At 47.0% G+C, this 21,566-nt stretch overlaps 1 protein-coding gene across 5 annotated transcripts in view; it reads right to left on the bottom strand.

Annotated features, from left to right (window-relative positions):
• The window catches only part of PPARA (peroxisome proliferator activated receptor alpha), a 73,563-nt gene that overhangs the window by 37,548 nt on the left and 14,449 nt on the right, over window positions 1-21,566 (bottom strand). Inside the window, exon 3 of one of the 5 annotated variants that reach the window (XM_047866865.1) lies at window positions 13,947-14,047. The exons of the other annotated variants lie outside the window; for them this stretch is intronic. The gene's annotated coding sequence lies outside the window, so the exon portion shown is untranslated. The remainder of the gene's footprint in view (window positions 1-13,946; window positions 14,048-21,566) is intronic. 5 annotated transcript variants of the gene reach the window in all.

Genomic DNA, 21,566 nt, shown 5'->3' with positions numbered 1-21,566 from the left:
TTACTATGTAGAGCCTCGTAGCTCAATTTGTTGGGCTAGGACTTCAAATCACATTTCAAAATAAACAAAGAAAAGCTAAAAAGCCTCTGGGACCTTCACCTGGCACCAGAAGTTCAGAGAAATTGAGTAATCATTGCCGTCTGCATAATGATCAGCGAGGGCGCTCCCAAAGTCAGTAAAGAAAATGCCTCGGGAAATACATCTGAAACGGAGGAGGAGAGCACCAGGGTGTAGCAGTGGTTAAGAAGGCAGGGGCTGGCCCGTTTCAATGAATGCGACCAAAAACGGGATAATTATGACTGGTTTGCACAGTGCACAGCTTTATCTGGGAACATCTAAGATCTTCCCCGGCGACGCCTGAGGCATCGGCATTTTGTAATCGCAAGAATTTGGCCCATGAAAATGCGTGAGGAGCCCAATGTGGCAGAGTGGCAGTGAACCCCTAACGTCTATCTTTCGAGGCGCAAGAAGAATGTTCCCTAACACTTCCAAGAAAACTCCTGCCAGGTTTCCACAAAGTTCACGCGACACGGCAGCATTTCTCTTCACTTCAAACCCAGCAAACCTTCCCATTTTCCTGGAACGGGCATTCTCATTTTTACATCTCATCTTGCCTTTGTCGGTGGGGATACTACAATCGTTACAGGCCAGCTGTCGCTTTGGACACACCGTGTGCCTGTTGCAGTGAAATCTGAGCTGAAAAGCTTGCCGCAAGAACCAACAGTCAACGGAGATGAGGTTCACGTTTTACCAGGCAAAAGCTTTGCCCCGACGCACACAGAAGCCTGGCGACGAGGGTAACGCCGGAACGTTGACCCCCCACCGGACGGCAGAGAAGCAACAGGGGACCCAGGGCCGCGCCAGGGACAAAAGGGAATGGTGACATGGGGAGCAGGGGAGGGTCTGACTGGTCGTGGCCGGATGACATCAGACACGCGACAGCAAACGTTGTACGGCCGGGCCTTCATTTTCTGAGTGAAAGCGATGGTCACCTTGGGGTTGAAAGACCACGTTTTATGAACTTCAGGAAACACATGGGCATCCCTGAGCTAGAAACTGGCTTAACCCTGGAGAGTAAGTACCTCGCCCGGCTAGCAGGTGGGGAGATACGAACAGGATTGTCGAGGCTGTAATGTGGGGAATCTGGAGGGTCCAGAAAGGCTCCCTGAAGGCGGGGACGCCCAAGCCGCGTCCTGAAGGGTGGCGAGAAAGCATGACAGGGAGAGGGTAAGGGGCGTCTCCAGGGTGTGCACGGTGACCTAAAGCATCACTGAAAAGCCGCCGCTGAGACGGGAGGTACCGCCCACTTGGAGACCTGTCGGCTCTGCGTTACTGCCTGGCTAACAACCCTGCCACGTCGTGGCTTGAAGCGCAAGCGTTTTCGGTGCTCGCAGTTCTGCGGGCCGGGCGGGCCATCCGGTGGCGGCACCACGCGCGGATGGATGGCCGGAGGGGGTCGGTGCCGGCTGCTGGGTGGGCCTTTCTCAGCGCAGCGGCACCCCAAGGGCGAGGGCAGCGACTTCGAGGCCACGGGCCGCGTGGCCCAGGGCAAGCCACAAGGCGAGCTCAGATCCGAGGGATGGGGACACGAACCCTCCCCCCTGATGGGGCAAAATCTGTGCCCATCTGTGACGCAGCACGACGGGAAGTGGCAGGAGACGAGCGGCAGAAGCAGGGGAGGCCAGTGGTGACGGTGGAAGGGGTGTGGTCCTGTGCCTCGAGGCGACAGGACTCAGGGCAGGGTGCTGGCCAGCAGGGGGGCCTGGCGACACTTGCCTTAGGACTTCCTGGCAGGTGGGTGGGACCTGGTTTTAAAGGCGAGGAAGAGGGGCGCCCGGGGGGTTAAGCATCCGACTGGGCTTCAGCTCAGGTCGTGATCTCGAGGTCCGTGGGATCGAGCCCCGCGTCGGGCCTGCGCTGAGTGTGAAACCTGCTTGAGGTTCTCTCTCCCTCTGTCTGCTCCTTTCCCCCACTGGCTGGCTCTCTCCCTCTCTCTCTCTCTCTCAAAATAAGTAAAGGAACTTACAAAAAAAAAAAAAAAAAAGCTTTAAAGGAGAAGCATCCAGAGGGCTTAGGAGGCTGTTGAGACCGTCCCCAGGAGATGTGCCCGTGGCCCTGGGAGGGAGGGCCGGAAGGACAGGCAGAACTGTAACGCTGGGGGCTCACGGCAGCAGGGACGCGGGGCAGACGCAAGGCTTAACCTACTCTCTGGCACAGGTAACCGGAGGATGAGGTGATGTCCAGGAAATCCAGGACGTAAGGACAGCAGGTGTCCCTGGCGGAGGCAGAAAGATGACAAGGGCACGAGGTCTCTGAGGGACACACGGGCTGGGCCCCTCAAGCCGCCTCCCCTCCCCGGGGAAGTCGCAAGGCGGCTAGCGGGGCTCACCTCCCCCGTCCTTAGCAGCAGCTCGGGGAGGACGCGAGTCCCGCCCTCAGGACTGACCACACGACCACATTTCTTGCAGCCTGGGTTTCGGTACCTCTAGTCGGCGTCAATTACGTCTGCCAGGCCGGTTGTTCTGAGCGTTCGCGAAACGATGGGCACGCGGCTCCTCCCCAAACAATCGCGTCCCCGGGGGCCACACCGGGCCGCCTTCAAGTGCGCTGCCCAAAATACACCCTGGAGAGCACTGAGCCGACGCCAGTCCGAAGCAGAGCGCTCGGGGCCGTCCCGCCAACCTCAGACAGACACGCAAGACCAGTTCTGAAGAAAAAGTCCACTTCGAGGGGACGCCTCACTGGAAGTCCAAATTTGCTCAAGGTCTAGAGCAAGGAGAACGAAGGTTACTTCAGGCAACCTCAACATCCCAGGGGTTAACGCCGGTTCGGTGATCTCAGGAAGGTGATGAGAAGGTGGCTCTCGTTTTCAACCGTTCCCCTTGGACTTCCCTCCAGGTTTCAGACTAAGGCCATGGTATTGAGTTTGGCCGGCGCAGACAAGTTCTGGACGTGCCTCCATTTCTTCAAAGCCCAGGGAAAAGCAACATCGGAAGAGCAGAGCAGGGTTCTGGGCTAAGGGAACTACCCGGCATGGAAAATGCCAGAAGCTTTCGATGAGGGCAAAGCCTCTCCAGCAACGCTCTGAGCGCCCAGCGCCCCCCTCGCCCGTGGTCCGTCGGCAGCCCTTCCGCACTCAGAAGAGTGACTTTATCAACATGGGTCCACTTCTCTGCAGGGTGAGAACCACATCTACAGCTTCGTCATTAACGCAACATAACGAAATCAGTAAGTTCGTCTTCAGGGTTTTCTGCCTGACCAAGGGAGGGATGCCTGCTCGTTCTCATTCTGTGTTCTGCTCTATGGCAGGTTAGACAAAAGGAGGGGGGAAAAAAGCCTGAATGTGGGATAGCTAACTTAATACTTTCGCTGGTTTCCTCCCTCTGCGTAAGGAGACGAGGAAAAGGAAACGCTTCCTCTCTGCGTTCCTCGGTTCGAGTTAGAGAACTGACATTCGACGTTAGAACTGTATTTCTTCCGTCACCGAGAGGCCGTTGTGCCTCTCGGCATCTGTGTGTGGCCTGAAACGGGCAGTTGGGAGGCAGCTGACGAGGACACTGCTCTTTATACTCTGGGGAGCTCTCAGCCATTGGAGGGGGCGGAAGATAAAACACGTTGACCACTAACCACCCCCGAAATACACGACCCCAGGAGGACTGTGGGAGGAGAGTTTGAGGGGCCACAGAGGAGAAAGCTGACCGCCATGTTCAAAAAGCAAACAGGAGTCAGGCCTTCCAGAATTGGTTATTTTTTTAAGAATCCTTTTTAAAAAATTCTTTAGAGGGAGAGAGAGCATATGAGCGGGGGAGAGGGGCAGCGGGAGAGGGAGAATCTCAAGCAGGCTCCGCTCCCAGCGTGGAGCCCCACATGGGGCTCGATCCCATGACCCTTGGATCATGACCCGAGCTGAAATCAGGAGCCGGACGCTCAACTGACCGGGCCGCCCAGGCGCCCCAAGCTTTGTATTAAAAGTAAATTCTGGGGGCACCAGGGTGGCTCGGTCGGTTGAGCGTCCGGCTCCTGATTTCGGCTCGGGTCATGAGCTCACGGTTCACGGGATCGAGCCCCGTGTTGGGCTCCACGCTGACAGTGCAGAGCCTGCTTGGGAGTCTCTCTCTCTCTCTCTCTCTCTCTCTCTCTCTCTCTCTCTCCCCCCCTCCCTCCCCCCTTCTCTCTTCTCCTCCCCCTCCCCCCTCAAAATAAAGAAATAAACATTAAAAAAAATACAAGGCTTAATCTCATTAAGTGTACTCTTGTCCCAATCCCGGCTGAAACCACGGCAGAAAGATTGAAACAGAAAACAAAAAAACAAACGGTGTAAAAGGATATGTCTCCAGCCCTGGAGGCTGGAGAGTAGGTGGGGGGGGAAGGGCTGGGGCACAGGGTGTCAGGGCACGGCCTCCCCACACTGCAGCGGCCTGACAGGGGAGACCAGGAGAGACCAGCAGGCCCCGGCGGGGCCCGTCCCCCTCCCGGCCTGACGTGAGCGTCCCCACCCTCGGCCCGGGACCCCGGCCGGCTTTTTGGTTCCTCGCTTGGTCACACAGACAACCCCCAAGCACCAGGCTTGCTCCGAGGAAGGCCTCTGACGGGAAACACGGCAGCCAGCCGACCGGCCCATCCAGAAAAGTCGACGTGGAGGAAACAGCGTACAGGAGGAAGAAAATGACAAAACCAGGGGAACCGTTTCTCACAGCCCCGGAAAGAGAAGCCACCGCCCTCGTCGAAAGAGAAGAACGTGCCACAGAAAGGAATGTTCAGGGAACAGAAAGCTCCCTTGGGAATTAAAGAAGCCCACCATCACAGACTTAATCAAGAGCTGTAGGAGGGAGGCCTCGGTCTCCCAGAAGGAAGTGGGGGGCAGGGAGGGAGAGACAAAGGAGAAAGGCAGGCAGGAGCCCAGGGGAGGCACGAGAGCGGAGGACATTCGCCGCCAATGAACTCAGGAACAAGTCTCAGAAACGAAGGCCCTGGAAGGGTCCACCGGGTTCCCAACAATGGGTACCTACAGACCCACAACAAGGCACATCACCGGGGACAAAGAGAAGGATCCCACAGGCTTTTGGAAGAGGGAAGACAGTCACATGCAAAAGATCACACACCAGACGCGTCCGTCTGGGGTCCTCAAGAGAGCGCTGGGGCGGAAGTAAGGCTCCAGACCTTTAGAACGCGGAAGGAAAATTACTTCCGACGCCTTACTAAATATTCAGGTAAGCCATCCACCGGGTGGGCGGGCAGAAAAGTTCCCTTTTATTCTCTTCGTGCGGTGACTGTGTCTCTGGGACTCTAGACTCTCTCCCTCCGTGCTGCTCGGTACTTGTCTCGCGTTGGGGGTAATTCTTGCGGAACGTGGGTTTTCACAGAGGCCTGGGGTTTACCTCTGCCTGGCCCGCTCACTCGTGGTGGGGCAGCAAACGTTTCTTGTACGCATCATGTCATCACGGTTTTACAGAGCTCCGTGCGTCAACTCCAGGACCTGGTCACGGCTGGCCATGATTCCAGGCACAACACCGCCACCGATCAGATGCCGACGTTGCTGAGGATGACAGTAACGCTTCTCGAATCCTCATCGCCCGCCGAGGAACGTGTGGCCTCATTTCAATCTTAAAACACCCCCACGAGGTGGGCACTATTAATACCCTGACTTTACTGGTAAGGACCCTGCAGTACAGACAGGTGACAAGGACATGCTGGGGGTCACAGAACCAGCGGAGCCGGGGTGTGAGCCCAGACAGGCAGCCTTGGGTTTCTGCTCGCGAGGGCCATGGAACCACCCTCTAACGTTCAACCCAACTATGAGCAGTTTAGGGATCTGATAATCCGGTTTCTGATTACCGGCAAGTAGTCAATCCTAGTTCATCTGTGCGGAGCACACGCTCCGCCGTGTGAATAGCGTCCTTTGCCAGAGTCCTTAGTAAAGTTGGGAGGTGAGGAAAAAAACCCCACGAAAACCCAGCGTTGTTCTGATTTGTTTTTATTTTTTAAATTGTATTTATTTTTTTGAAGCAGGCTTCGCGCCCAGCGTGGGGCTTGAACTCATGACCCGGAGATGGAGGCCTGAGCTGAGATCAAGAGTCAGATGCTTAAATGACTGAGCCACCCAGGCGCCCCTAAGTCGTTTTTACAATAAAGACTGGAGGTTTCCACTAAAGGCAAAATGAAACGGAGGGCCTACCGGCATCCCCAGTTCTTATGCTGCTAAATGCCTGCATAGCTAGTGAGAACGGTCCCCTCATCCAGTAGATGGAGTCACTTCTGCGAGCACCTTCACACGGACCCCTCGAGGCTCAGAGGAAGCGTCCGAATCAAGGCTTCAGTGCCCGTGCTGACTAGGAGCTGGTTGCCTGTTCCGTTGTGCGTGTGTTTTTTTCTTTTAAGGGGGCTTTATTTGCCTGGGTGGCTCAGTTCAGCATCTGTCTTCAGCCCAGGTCATGATCTCGCGGTCCGTGGGTTCGAGCCCCGCGTCGGGCTCTGCGCGGACAGCTTGGAGCCCGCCTCGGATTCTGTGTCTCCCTCTCTCTCTCTGGCCTCCCCCACGCATGCCCTGTCTCTCTCCATCTCTCAAAAATGAATAAACGTGAAAAAATAATTTTAAGTGGGTGTAGTACAATGGGCATACAATAATCTGTGCATACCTAAAGTATATAATTTAATAAGTTTTGATATAGGTATACACCTGTGAAACCAGTATCACAATCAAGGTAATGAACATATCCATCACCCCCCAAGTTTCCTGGTGCCCTTCTGTAATCTCTCCCTCTTGCCCTCCACGCTCCCGTCCCCACCGACCTGCTTTCTGTCCCTGTATATTACATGTTTGCATTTTCTAGAGCTTTATATAAATAGAATCATATAGTATGCGCACATTTTGTCCGGCTTCCTGCACTCGGCATTATTATTTCGAGATTCATTCACATTGTCACGCATACCGATGGTTCATTTTTCTTTATTGCAAAGGAACATTCCAATGTATGGCTGGCCACCGTTTGATGATCCCTTTACCACTGATGGGTATTTGAACCATTTCCAAGTCTTGGCCACTGCAAACAAAGCAGCCGTGTCAAACTCACATACGGTCTCCAGATGGACATATGCTTTCTTTTCATTGGCTAAATACCTGGTCATGGGATTGCTGGATCATACGGTTAAAAAGTGTTTAACTTTTTAAAAACCGCCAACCTGTTTTCTCAAGTGTGTGTGTCATTTCACAGTCCCTCCAGCGGTGTACGAGAGCCCCAGTGCCTCCACACCATGGCCGACACTTGGTATGGACAGTCTTTCTCATCTGAGCCCTTTTAACGGGTACGTTGTGCTATCATACCACCACCGTGAAAGCTGTGAAAGTTAGCATGGGACTGTAGGTTCAATGGCACCAGGAGAGCTGTGAACATTAGCATGGGGATTGTAGCTTCAATGTGCACTGCCCTGATGACTAATGATGTGGAGCATTTTCACACTGCTATCCGTACACCTTCTTTGGTGAAGTGCCTGTTCAAATCTCTTGCCCATTTCAAAAACCGGGTTGTTCATTTTCTCATAGGTGAATCTTCAGAGTCGTTCGCTTTTTCAGCATTCTGGATACAAGTCCTTTATAGGTGTATGCTCTATAAAGATTTTTTTCGCAGTCTGTTTTTAGTGTTTTCATTCTCCTAAAACTGTCTTTTGAGGAACAAAAAGTTTTATTCTGACGAAGTCCAATTTATCAACTTATCTTTTATGGATTGTGCTATTGGTGTCATATTTATAAAATCTTTGCCCAACCTAAGGTCACAAAGATTTTCTCTTGTATTTATTCTAGAAGTTTTAGAGTTTTAGATTACAGTTAGGTCTATGATCTATTTTGAGTTAATTTTTGTATATGGCGTGAGATATGGACCAAAGTTCACTTGAGACACATGGATAGCCAGTGGTGCTGGCACAATTCGTTGGAAAGATTGTGTCAACATAAGATTTCTCAACAGAATTGCCTTTGCACCTTTGTAAAAAATCAGTTGTCTTATTATTAATGATTAGCTTTTCTTTTTCATTCTGTTAAAATGGTGAATTACATATATATTTTTTTACTGTGAAGCCAGCCTTGCATTCCTGGGCTGAAACTACTTAGCTATCAAATAATATTCTTTTTATATATTATTGAATCTAAGGTCCTACAATTTTGTTGGAATTTTTGCGTCTGTGTTTATAAGGGATATTGGGCTTTAGGTTTCTTTACTTGCAATGCCTTGGTCTAGTTTTGGTATCAGATAATGCAGGCCTCGTAGAATGAGCAAAGTACTGCAAAGTACTCCCACCCCTCTTTGATTTTCTGGAAGGTTTCTGTGTAGAATTGGTATTATTAATTCCTTAGATATTTGGAGAATCTACCAGTGAAGACACCTGAGCCTGGAGTTTCTTGGGGGGAGGGTTTTTAACTACAAGGTGTATCTATTTAATAGATGTATGGCTTGTCAGGTGATCCATTTCTTCTTGAGTTCAGTTTTTGGAAGTAATTTGTCCTTTTCATCTGAGTTGTCAAATGTACTGGCATATAGTCATTTATAGTAGTCTCTTGTTATCCTTCTGATACCTGTAGACTCTGTAGTGATGCTGCCTCTCTTGTTCCAGATATTGGTCATCTGTGTCTTTTCTTCCTTTCCTGGATCAGCCAGGCTAGAGGCTCATCGATTTTATTGATCTTCTCAAAGAACCAGCTTTGTGTTTCATTGATCTCCTCTATTGTGTTTTGTTTTTTTTTGTTCATCGATTTCCACTCCGATCTTTATTATTTCCTTATTCCTGCTCACATTGGATTTAATTTGCTCTTCTTTGTCCAGGTTCTTCAAGTCATTGTTCGAGCCCTTTCTTCTTTTCTAACATGGGTGTTTAGCTGCCATAAATTTCCACTTAAGTGCACAGCAGTATCCCACAAATTCCCATAGGTTGCTTTTATTTTCATTCAGTCCAAAGTACTTTCTAATGTCTTTTTAAAGTTTCTTTATCAACCCATGGGTTATTGGGAAGTGTGCCATTTAGTTTCCAAGTATTTGTTGGCTTTTCAGTCATGTTCATGTTATTGATTTGTAACTTAATTCCACTATAGTCAGAGAGTCTACCGTGTAGGACTTAAATTTATTGAAACTTGTTTTATGACCCAGAGTATGACGTATCTTGGTAAACCTTCTATGTGCACTTGAAAACAGTGTCTATTCTGCTGTTGTCGGGTGGAATGTTCTATACATAAGGGTCAATTAGGTCAAGTTGGTGTCGTTCAAATATTCTGTATCTTTGCTGATATTCTCTGTATTTGTTCTACGAGGGGCCTCTGACTAAAACTGCACTGAAACTGCACACTTGCCTGTTTCTCCTTCCAGCTCTGTCAGTTTTTGCTTCATGTATTTTAAAGCTCTGCGATTAGGTGCATAAACTTTTAGGATTGTTAAATCATTCCAATGAATTGACCCCATTGTTTTTTTTAATATTTTTTCTGTTCCCCACGCCTTTCCAGTTACACACATTGTAAGCTGTTTCGCCATTGTTGTTGTTCCACTATTACTGATGCGGTTTTCATTTTTTAAAACTCTTTTTTTCCTCTATGTGGGTCATTTTATTTTTCATTGCTATGCCTTCAAGTTCATGAATCTTTTCTTTTGCAATATCGATTCTACTATTAAATCTACCTGGTGTATTTTTTAAAATTTATTGATTTATTTTGAGAGAAACAGAGTGAGCAAGGGAGGGGCAGAGAGAGAGAGAGAGAGAGGGAGACAGAGAATCCCAAGCAGGCTCCGCACTGCCAGCGCAGAGCCCAACGCAGGGCTCGAAGTCATGAACCGTGAGACCATGGCCTGGGCCAAAACCAAGACTTGGATGCTTAACGGATGGAGCCACCAAGGTTCCTCTACCTGGTGTATTTTTAATCTCACATACTGTAGTTTTCAGTGTAGCAGTTCAATTTATATCTTGTGTTGTATCTACTTAACTTTTTGAGTGCCTAAAATACGGTCATAAAAACTACTTTAATGTGCTTGTCTGGTAAATCTAATATCTATGTCAGTTCTGGGTAGGTTTTGAATCGTTGATCTTTTTCCCCTTATTATGGGTCCTCCCTTCCTGCTACTTTGCATGTCTAGTAATCTTTGATTAGATGTCAGGTATTTTGACTTTACTTAGTTCAGTGCTGGGTAGTTTTGTATTCCGGTAAATATTCTTGAGCTACATTCTAAGATGCAGTCACGCTACTTGGAAAAAGCCCGATTCTTTCGTATCTTATTTGTGAAGTTTGTTGGGCAGGACCACAGCAGTATGCATTCTAGTATAACCTTTCCCCACTACTGAGGCGAGATCCTTCTGAGTACCCTATCCAATTCCGTTCAAAGTATGAGGTTTTCCAGACTGGCAGGTGAAACGGGCCTGTTCCCGGCCCCATGTGAGCATCAGGCACTAGTCCTGGCCCCAGCTGTTCCCTCCCATCCTCTCGGATGGCTCCTTCCCTGGCCTCCAGTACTTCTGTTCCCTGCACACACCAATCGGCACCTCAGCACATCTATAGAGATCTCTTTCTGTGCGGCCTTCTCCTCTGGCACTTTGCCCTGGGGACTCTAGACATCTCGGTCTCTCTGGACCCTCAGCTCCACCTTCTCAACTAAGGGAGTACTCCTCCTCCCCCATCATAGCCTGTCAGCTCTCAAGTCACACCCCTCACCTTGGCTGTTTGCGTCTTACAACATCAGTGCCATTCAGGGCCTGATTCCAATGCCTTGAAAACTTGCTTCATATGATCTGTCTGGATTTTTGGCTGCCTCGGGCAGGAGGGTAGATCAGTCCCTGCTGTTCCACCTCGGACAGCAGAGCCAATCCTTTTGACACACATAGAGTAAGTGAGTTACAAGGCCACAGCCAGTGTGTCTCCATTTTTTGAAATTCACGTCCCCTTCTGATAAATAGAAATAGCTCACATGCTCCTTTCACCTTGCTTTAACTTTTTAAGTAAATTAATGATTAGACTATACTTTCAAAATCCACCCCCTCCTCAGAATCCTGCTAAGCCTCCTTGGATATATACCTGAGATTCTGATATATCTTGATCATAAACCTGAGAGATCCCGATACAAAATCGTGACTATATTCCCAGAACTCCGATTACCTCCTTGGGTCTATAGCTGAGACTCTGTCTACACCTTCTTGGGGAAGTACCTGTGATTCTGACACATCTCCTGGATAAACCGGAGATCCTGATAGAGCTCCTGTGTATATTCCCAAGATTCCAGAACATCTTCTCCTCACATAGACTCAAATTCCTGCTTGGGCTCAACACTGAGATCTATCTAAAAAATCCATATTTATCAAGAATACTTAAGATGGTTCCAAATTCACTTTGAATCTTACAGAGCGTAATACTATCAAGTTTTCACATACAACATTGTCACTTCTGACATAACGTTAAGATTAACAAATGTCAAATAAATAGGAAAGGCAGAAGACTAAGACTATTGAGCAGATTATTTTAAAATGTACTAAGGTTGGGGTGCCTGGGTGGCTCAGGACATTAAGTGTCCAACTTCAGCTCAGGTGATGATCTCATGGTCTGTGGGTTCAAGCCCTGCATCAGGGTCTGTGCTGACAGCTCGGAGCCTGGAGCCTGCTTCGGATTCTGTGTCTCCCTCTCTCTCTGCCCCTCCCCTGCTCGTGTTCTGTCTGTCGCTCTCTCTCAAAAATAAAGTAACATAAAAAAATAAAATGTACTAAGGCCATCAAAAAACGACAAAAGGATTCATCTACTAGGAAGACATAACAATAATAAATATGTGTGTACCAAACAATCAAGCCTTAAAATACGCTCTTGGCAACTAACAGAATTACTGGAAAGCCAGCAAGGTTATAGATATGGATAACGTAAGTGACCAGTCAGACTCTAACTGACATAAATAGGACACTCCATCCAACAACAGCAGAATATACTTTTTTTCTTTAAGCACCCATGGAACATTCACCAAGACAGATCATATCCTCGACGGTTAAATAAACTTCAACACATTTAAAAGAATCAAAAGTTGACAGTGTGTATATGCTAATCACAATGGAATCAAAGCAGAAATTGGTAACAAAGACAATAGGAGAATCCCTAAGTATTTGAAAATTAATTAATACGCTTCTAAATAACCCGTAGATCAGGAGGAGGTCACAAAGGAAATTTAAAAATACCAAAAAATGAATGAAAAAGGAAAATGTAGAAGTACGTAAGATAAAGTAAAAGTGGTGCTGAAAGGGTGTTAAATGCTTAAATAGCATGAAGTCATTGGGGCGCCTGGGTGGCTCAGTCGACTAAGTGTCCGACTTCAGCTCAGGTCATGATCTCACGGTTCGTGGGTTCGAGCCCTGCATTGGGCTCTCTGCTGTCCGCGCAGAGCCTGCTTCGGATCCTCTGTCCCCCTCTCTCTCTGCCCCTCCCCCCGCTTGCAGACGCTCTCTCCCTCCCTCTCTCTCAGAAATAAAATAAAACATTAAAAAATAGCATTAATTAAATAGCATGAAGTGCTTACAATGGAGAAGATGAAAGGCCTAAAATCAATAATCTAAATCCCTACCTCAGGAAACGAGGAAAATAATAGCAAAATAAACACAGAGGAAGCAGAAGGAAGAAAATAATAAAAGTAAGCGTAGCAATCAATGAGACTGAAATCAGGGAAACCACAGAGAAAAGCAATGAAACAAAAGGCTGGTTCTTTGGGGGGAAAAGGTCAATAAAATTAATAAACCCCTGGAAATACTGACAAAAATCACAAGACAAGGTATAAATCACTGATGTCAGAAATGGAACAGGATATCATTACGGACCACAACTAGTAAAAGGTTTAAAAGAAACTACTACGAATAATTTTAGGCTCATAAAATCGACAACTTGCAAGAAATGGATCAATTCCTTGCAAACCACAATCTACCAAAGCTTAACTAAAATGAAATGGACAATCTCAATAGCTCTCTAACCAGCTCTCTCTGGCACACCGGAGTGGCTCGGTGGGTTAAGCATTGTGATTTCAGCTCAGGTGACAGTCTCATGGCTGTGAAATCGAGCCCCATGTCAGGTTCAGTGCGGACCGTGAAGCCTGCTTGAGATTCTCTCTCTCCCTCTCCCTCTCTGCCCCTACCCAGCTCATTCTCTAAGTAAATAAACTTTTTTTAAAAATTGAATTTGTGATAAAAAAAAAAAAAACCTCCTGAAAAAGAAATTACCAGACCCAGCTGGTTTTACTAGAAAATTTTGTCAAACATTTAAAGAAGAATTAACACAATGCCACTTTCCTATAATCTCTTCCAAAAAAAAAAAGAGGAGAAAAATTCATTTTCATGAAGCTAGTATTGCTCTGATACCAAAACCAGCAAAGCCACTACAACAACAGCAACAGACAAAAAAACCACAGACCAATATTGTGATCGTAGACATAAAAATTCTCAATAAAATACAGTATTAGCAAATCAGGGGTGCCTGGGTGGCTCAGTCGGTTAAGCGGCTGGCTCCTGATTTTGGCTCAGATCAGGATCTCACGGTTCGTGAGTTCGAGCCCTGCTTCGAACTATCAGCAGGGAGCCTGCTTGGGATTCTCTCTCCCTCTCTCTTTCTGCCCCTCCCACATGCTCTCGCTCTCTTTCTATCAAAATAAATAAATACACTTCAAAAATATTTAACAAATGTCAGTAAATCAAATCCAAAAATCCATAAAAAGAATTATACGCGATGACCAAGTGAGATTTATTCCAGGTATTCAAGGCTGGTTTAACATTTGAAAACCAATCGTTGTAATCCACCATACCAACAGACGAAAGAAAAATCATATGATCATGTTAACTAACACAGAAAACATATTTTATGAAGTCTAACACCCATTCATAAAAAAATTCTTAGCAAGTTCGTAATAGAGAAGACCTATTTCAATATGATAACGAATATCTACAAAAAACTAATATCTTACTTAATGATGGAAGCTGAATGCTTTTCCTCTAAGACCAGGAACAAGGCAAGGATGTCCACTCTTACTACACTTGGTCAACATAGCGCTGGAGGTCCTAGCCACTGTAATAAGGCAAGAAAAGGAAATAAAAGGCATGTGGAATAAAAGGAAGAAATAAAACAGTTCTTATCTGCTGATGACACAACTGTCTAGGTAGAAAATCCCCCAGGAATCTACAAAAGACCTCTTAGAACTATAAAGTGAGCGCTTCACGGTTATAAGATCAACACATAAAGATAAACTATATTTCTATCTAGTAACAATAAATATGCAGAAAGGAAAATTAAAAATAATGCCACTTCAAAGAAAATAAAACACGTAGGGATAAGCTTAGCAAAACATATACAGGATGTGTATACTGAATATTACAAGGTGCTGCTGAAAAACATCAAGGAGACCTAAGTAAAGAAGAAACACACCATATTCATGGGATGGGAGACTCAACACAATAAAGATGTTAATTCTCCCCAAATATGAGTTTAGTAAAATTCTATTAAAGTCCCAGCAAGATATTTTGTAGGCATAGACGAGTTTACTCTTAAATTCATATGGAAAAGCATATGCCCTAGGAGGGCTAAGATAATTATGAAAAAGAAGTATAAGGTATAAGGAAGGACTCTACTTAATATTAAGACCTAGTCAGTAATCAAGACAGCGTGTTATTGGCGAAGGGATAGACACACAGACCAAAGGAACAGATTAGAAGACCCCGAAATAGACCCACACAAATACACCCAATTGATTTTTGACAAAAATAAAAAAGCAATTCAGTAGAGGAATGACAGTCTTTCAGCAAACGTGCTGGAGCAAATGGACGTCCATTAAAAAAAAAAAAAAGAACCTCAATCTAACTCTCACATCGTGTACAAGAATTAACTCGAAGCGGTACATGGACATAAATGGAGCATATAAAATCATAAAACTTTTAGAAAAAACATAGCAGAAAAATTTTCAGGATCTACAGCTAACTAAAAAGTTCTTAGCCTGGATACCGGAAGCATCACCAAATAGAGAAACTGATAAAATGGTCCTCATCAAAATGGAAAATGTTTGGTCTGTAAAAGCCTGTACGAAGAGACTAGAAGACAAGTTCATTCTAGGTGGAAACATCTGCAAATCACGTAACTGACGAAGGACAAGTATCTTGAGTACATAAAGAAATTTCAAAACTGAACAATAAAAAACCAAAAACCCAATTAGGACACGGGTAAAGACAGGAAGAGACATTCTACCAGAGAGGATATACAGATGACGAACCGTGCACGTGAAAAGATGCTTCACGTCATTAGCCACTAGGGATTTGCCGACGAAAACCACAGTGAGATATCACCGAACACCCATCAGAATGGCTACAATAAAAAATAGCACCCACACCAAATGCTGGTAAAGACGTTGCTGGTGGGAACGTGTAGCAGTAGAGCCACTTTGGAAAAGAGTTGGCCAATCTCTTATAAAACCAAACACACAACTACCATATGACCCAGGAATTGCCCTCCTGGGCACTTACCCCAGTGAAATGAAAATTTACGTTCACCGAAGAACTTACACACACACTAAAGGTACAAGTGACGAGGAAAAACAAATAAGTTTGATATCAAAACCAGACATCAAAACCAGGCTATCAACACACCATCAGGAGCGTGAAGGCAGCTCACCAAATGGGAGAAAATATCTGTAAATCATGCATCTGGTACGACACTTGTATCCCGAGCATATAAAGAACTCTTACGACTCACTAAAAAGACAAATATCCCCACTTAAAGATGGGCAAGGGATTTAAATAGACATTTCTCCAAAGGAGATGTACAAATGGCCAGTAGGCCCACGAAAAGATGCCCGATGTCATTAGTCAGTAGGGAAACGCAAATCGAGATGACAGTCGGAGAGCTCTTCACACCTGCTAGGATGGCTTCGGTCAACAAGACGCACGACAACAAGCCTTGGTGAAGGTACAGAGAAACTTGAACTCTCACACATTGCCAGTGAGACTGCAAAATGATGTAGCCGTGTGGCAAACGGTCCGGCAGGCAGTTCCTCGAGAAAGTTAAACGGAGGGCTACCACGTGACACGGCAATTCTACCTCCAGGGAAGGGAAGTGAACACATCTTCACAAAAACTTGTACACGAATGTTCATAACAGCATCATCCGTCAGAGCCCAAAAGCGAAGTCTGTCCGCACGTCCACCCACTGAGTGCTGGACCAATAAAATGTACTGAGCACAGTGTAGGGTGTATCTCTACAATATTTTCTGGCAAATAAAAAGAAAGGAAGGCTGATGCATGCTATTGCACGAATGGCCCCCGGAAGCATCACGCTACCTGAAAAAAGCCAGTCGCGAAGGACCGCGTGGAGGATGCCATTCCAGTAGACGCAGTACAGAGACAGAATGTGGATCCAGAGTTGCCCAGGGCTGGACGCGGCGTGGGCGGAGGAAACAGCGAATGGGGATGTGGTGTCTCTCAGGGGTGATGAAAATGTTCTAAAATTAGATTGTGGTGACGGCTGTACAACCCTGTAACTATAATAATAATAATAAAAATAATAATAATAAAAACCCATGGAGTTGTTTTGTGCACTTAAACCACATATGCTGTCTGGTGCGCAAACTGCCTCTCAACAGAGCGATCCCAAACAAAACCAGAAGACCTGGACACCAACGTCCACAGCAGCTTTACGCATAATAACTCGTAACTGCGAACTACCCAGATGTCCTTCCGCGGGCGAATGGTCCCACAAGCAGTGGCCCACCTGTGCCGTGGAACGCTCCAGAGCAATAAAGAGGGGGGGGCACCCAACGACGTGGATGAATCTCAGGAGAATTGTGCCGAGTGAAAAAAAAAAGCCAATCCCAAAAGGTTACTACTACAGGATTCATGGTATAACGCTCTTGAAACGACGGAGTAATACAAGTGGAGAGCAGGTTGCCAGAGACAAGGAAGAGGTGGGCAGGAGGGATCGATGTGGCCGTATCCGTGTGAAGGATCACCGGGTGACGAAAACCGTTCTGGGTCTTGTCGACATCAGTGCCGATGCCCCGACTGATAACCTGATTGTGATGGTGCGCTATTGTTTTGCAAGAGGAAACCGGGTCAAGAGTCCTGGGGATCTCTCTGTGTTATTTCTTACAACTATACGTGGATCTCTCATCATCTCAAAAAAAAACCCAAAAAAACAAAAAACCCACACTTTTTTTTTTTTTAACTTTAATTAGGAGTGATTATTTTAAGACCTTGCGTTCGTGTGTTCCCATCTGTGGCTTTCACAGCCCAAACGGGGCAGTGCATGTAGCCGGGATACCTAATGTAGCTGCCATCTTTTGTCTTGATCCCTTGGCTCTTTAACTTTTTATTTGGAAGCAATTTCACTTGCAGGAAAGATGCAGCTACGCAAAAAAAGCAGCACAAAGAACACCGCACTCCCTTTACCGGCATCCCCTTATAATTACCGTTCTGCCCATCGTCTCTCTCCTTGGCTTTGTCTTTATAGGCAGGGAGCCACAGAACGTGTGTGTGCACGCGCGCGTGCAAGTGCGTGTGCACGTGTCTGACGCGCAGCCCCTCCCCCTCCACACTGAACGAAGTCTGTGCTTGCAAAGAATAAGGATATTCTCTTGCACCGCCGCGCACTTATCAATGTCACTAAATTGACAGAGATACAGTACTTTAGTCTACGATTCGTGGTCAAGTTTCGCCAGCTGATCTGAGAACGCACAGGAAAGCATCCCCCCCCCCCCCCCTACGGGATCCAGTCCGGGGTCAGGTATTGAACGTTGTCGTCACGACTTCTCAATCCGAAGCCCTTCCACGGTTCTCTTTTGTCTTCAGTGACATCACACATCCCTCTCTCTTCCTGTTTTCCAACAGGAGTGGAAACTGAGTGAACACCTACTTGCCCTGAATAACCTACTCTCAGGAGGTCTCTGTGGAGAAGCAGCATTTGGTAAGACCCCCTAAGTGAGGTACCCGAGGCCCCCCTCCCGACGCCGGGAACTCCCACAGGCTCCGAGCCTCTCTGGCAACTTCCATGCCTTGGGTTTGGTCACCGTGCCAGCTGGAAGACCTTGCGAGGCTTTCTTGCTTGGAACTAGAGGTTCTCAGAACGACAGAGCTTCAAGTCCCATTCACCATAACACAGAAGGCGGAACACAGAATTATTCTGTCTATTCCCAAGTAAGAAGAGGGTGCAGAGAACCCCGCCGAAATCCACCTAACGCAGATGGGAAGCAGCTGGATGCAATTCAAACGTTTGGCTCACCCTCGTAACAGCCAGCCGAGGGCCGCGTCGGTGCAGAGCAAATGCTTCCCTAAAGAAACTTGGAGAATGCAATTTACAGAGACAAGGGCGCGAAGGGAACAGGGGCAACCTGTTTCAGGGGGGAAACACGGACTTTTCTGCTAGAACGCTCTGCATAAAAATAAGAGAGAAACAGGAGACCACTAAGGGTTTATTCATAAGAGAGAGTGCCGGGGATTTGAAGCAGGAGACCGTCCTGTTTCTGCGGTAACTGATTATGCACTTCTGCAGGGCGGAGGAACCAGTCAGAGCAAGGATGCCTTACGTGCAGGAGGCTCCTCCAGCCACCGTGCCAGCAAGAGGGCACATCTGAGGCCAGGGACAGCTGTCACCATGCCTTGTACCCGGCACGCCTGATACAACCTTGGTCTTTTACGTCTGCACGAAGTTACAGCTTGGGGTCCTCGGGACGCTCTGCTTTGTTTGTGGTTTGTTTTGAAGGACCGTTTTCTTCTGAGGTCACCTGCATCCATCCCACCTGCAGCCCAGCGCGGGGCATCACACCCTCCGCCTGGACTCCCGCGACAGCCTTCCAATGGCCTCCCTCGCCGCCCGCCTCCCCCTCGTGGGGTCTTGCTGCCAGGTTCATCCTCAAGTGCAGCCCTGATCGTACCACCTCCTGCTCACGGAGCACCCCCCCCCCCCCATGCTCATCACCTGTCTGTCCCTGCCGGAGCACCAGCTCCAGGAGGAAGGGGACTCTGTAGATTTTTGCTCACTTCACGTCTCCCCAGTGCTCAGACCCATGCCTGACATGAAGGAGCTCAGTAAATACTTGATCCTGAAGGAATCGATCTTGTCTTCGTTTCCCTTTGCAAACCCTGTACTCTGGCCAAGACAATCTACTCCTCATTTGCCAGACTCAACTCGTGTTTTCCAGCTTTTATACTTTATCCTATTTTGTTGGTCGGGATGCTTCCCATTCCCACACATTTTCGGGGAAGCTCAAACATCAGTTCTTCCCCAAAGCCTTCCCAGACCCGCCTGTCTGTCCTCTGCGGCCACGCAGCTCACACCCAAGGTATTGACCAGCGCCTCTCCTGCCCAAACGACCCGTAACTTCTTAAAGCAGAGTTCACATCTGCCACCGTCCTCTGCTATTCCAGGAAAGTGTTCTATAAATATCGGCTGAATGAATCTAACATTGGCACTAAATTGCAAACGTCGCTCCCTTTCTTACAAAAAAAACCCTCAAATCATTTTAACTAACAAGCCTACGAGAGAGTACAACTGGGGAAGGGGCAAAGAGAGGGGGACAGAGGATCTGAAGCGGGCCCTGTGCTGTCCGCACAGAGCCCGAAGTGAGGCTCGAACCCACGAAGCACGGGATCATGACCTGGGCTGAAGTCGGATGTTGAAGTGACTGAGCTACTCAGGCGCCCCCCCCCCCCACCCCACTTTTTCCTTTTTAAGCTGGATGTCATTTAAAAAAAATTGTTTTTAAGTTTATTTATTTATTTTTAGAGAGAGTGAGTGAGTGAGCGAGCAGGGAAGTGGCAGAGAGAGAAGGAGAGAGAATCCCAAGCAGGCTCCAAACTGCCAGCGTGGAGCCCGATGCGGGGCTTGAACCCACGAGCCATGAGATCATGGCCTGAGCCGAAACCAAGAGTTGGACATTTCACCGACTGAGCCACCCAGGTGCCCTGAGCTGGATGTCATTTTTAATTTTACTTTCAATTAGTAGATTTTATTATTTAGACTAGATTTAGGTTTACAGAAAAACTGAGTGGAAAGTACAAGAGTTTCCATAATACCCCCCAACACACACACACACACACACACACACACACACACACACACACACATACACACACTCGACAATTTTCCCATTAGTAGCATCCTGGTACTTTTGTTACCATTGATGAGCCAATATCAATATATTATTATTAACTGAAGTCCATGGTTTAAGTTAGGGTTCACTTTTGTTGTACATTCTGTGGGTTTGGACAAATGGCTGTCTCAGACAGACGAGTCTCACTGCCTACAAATCCTCTATACTTTGCCTATTCATCCCTCCCTCCCCCAGCCTCCCGCGACCACCGATCCTTTGACCGTCTCTACAGTTCCGCTTTCTTCAGAATGTCATATGGCTGGAATCATACAGTGTGTAGCCTTTTGATTTGGCTTCTTTCAGGTGTATGATATTTCTGATAATAATGTCAGTGATACCATTTGCCAAAACGTTTTCCAACGTGGCTGCACCATTTTACATTCCTGCCACCAACGTATCAGAGTCCCTGCTGTTCCGTACCTTCCGCCATACTTGGTCAGGCTTTTTAATTTTAAATTCGGTTATTCTAGTTGGTGTGTAGTGATGTTTCTCTACTACTGACAGTGATATCTACTGCTGTCAATCCCCATTTTCCTAATGATAATGATGCTGAACATCTTTTCATGTGCCTACCTGCCATCCACTGCCCTTTGTTGAAGAGCCTGTTCAAGTGGTTTGCCCATTTTTGCTCTAATTCTTAATTGGGTTCTTTGTCTTCTTATTGAATTGTAAGAGTTCTTTATATATTCCAGCTGTAAGTCCTTTGTCAGATGTACATTTTGCAAATATTTTCTCCAAGCCTGTGGCTTGACTTTTCGTTTTCTTGTGTCTTTTAGTGAGCAAAGCTTTGTAATTTTGATGAAATACAATTTCTTACTTTTTTCATAGTTCATGCTTTTAGAATCATACATAAGAAATCTTTGCTAAACCCCAAATCACTAAGACTGCTTCAATATTTTCTTCTTGAAGTTGTGGTTTCCATCCTTACCATTGGGTCTGTGACCCATTTCAAGTTCCTCCTCCTCCTCTTCTTTATTTTCTTAAATGTTTTATTTATTTTGAGAGAGAGAGAGAGAGAGAGAGAGAGAGAGAGAGAGAGCTCACACCACTGGGGGAGGGGCAGAGAGAGAGGGAGAGAGAGAATCCCAAGCAAGTTCTGGGCTGTCAGCACAGAGCCCAACACGGGGCTCGGAAACACGAGCTGTGAGATCAGAATCACGAGCCGTGAGATCATGACCTGAGCTGAAATCAAGAGTCAGACGCGTAACCAAGTGAGCCCTCTAGGCGCCCCTACTCCTCCCTTTCTTTAATATGGTTTTTGATGAGATTCAAGATTTGTTCTTTTGCATACTGCTATCCAATTATCCCAGCACTCTTTGTTGAAAAGATGACTTTCTTTTCCCCATCGGAATGACTTGGCACTTTGTTGAAAGTCTATTGACCATACATGTGAGGATCTATTTCTGGACTTGCCGTTCTGTTCCATTCGTCTGTCTGCTTTCATATCAACACCAC

Source organism: Prionailurus viverrinus, chromosome B4, assembly GCF_022837055.1.
Source record: "Prionailurus viverrinus isolate Anna chromosome B4, UM_Priviv_1.0, whole genome shotgun sequence".
In the NCBI taxonomy this organism is placed as follows: Eukaryota; Metazoa; Chordata; class Mammalia; order Carnivora; family Felidae; genus Prionailurus; species Prionailurus viverrinus.
Note: the sequence above shows the minus strand (reverse complement) of the source record. Positions and strands in the feature narration are given on the sequence as shown.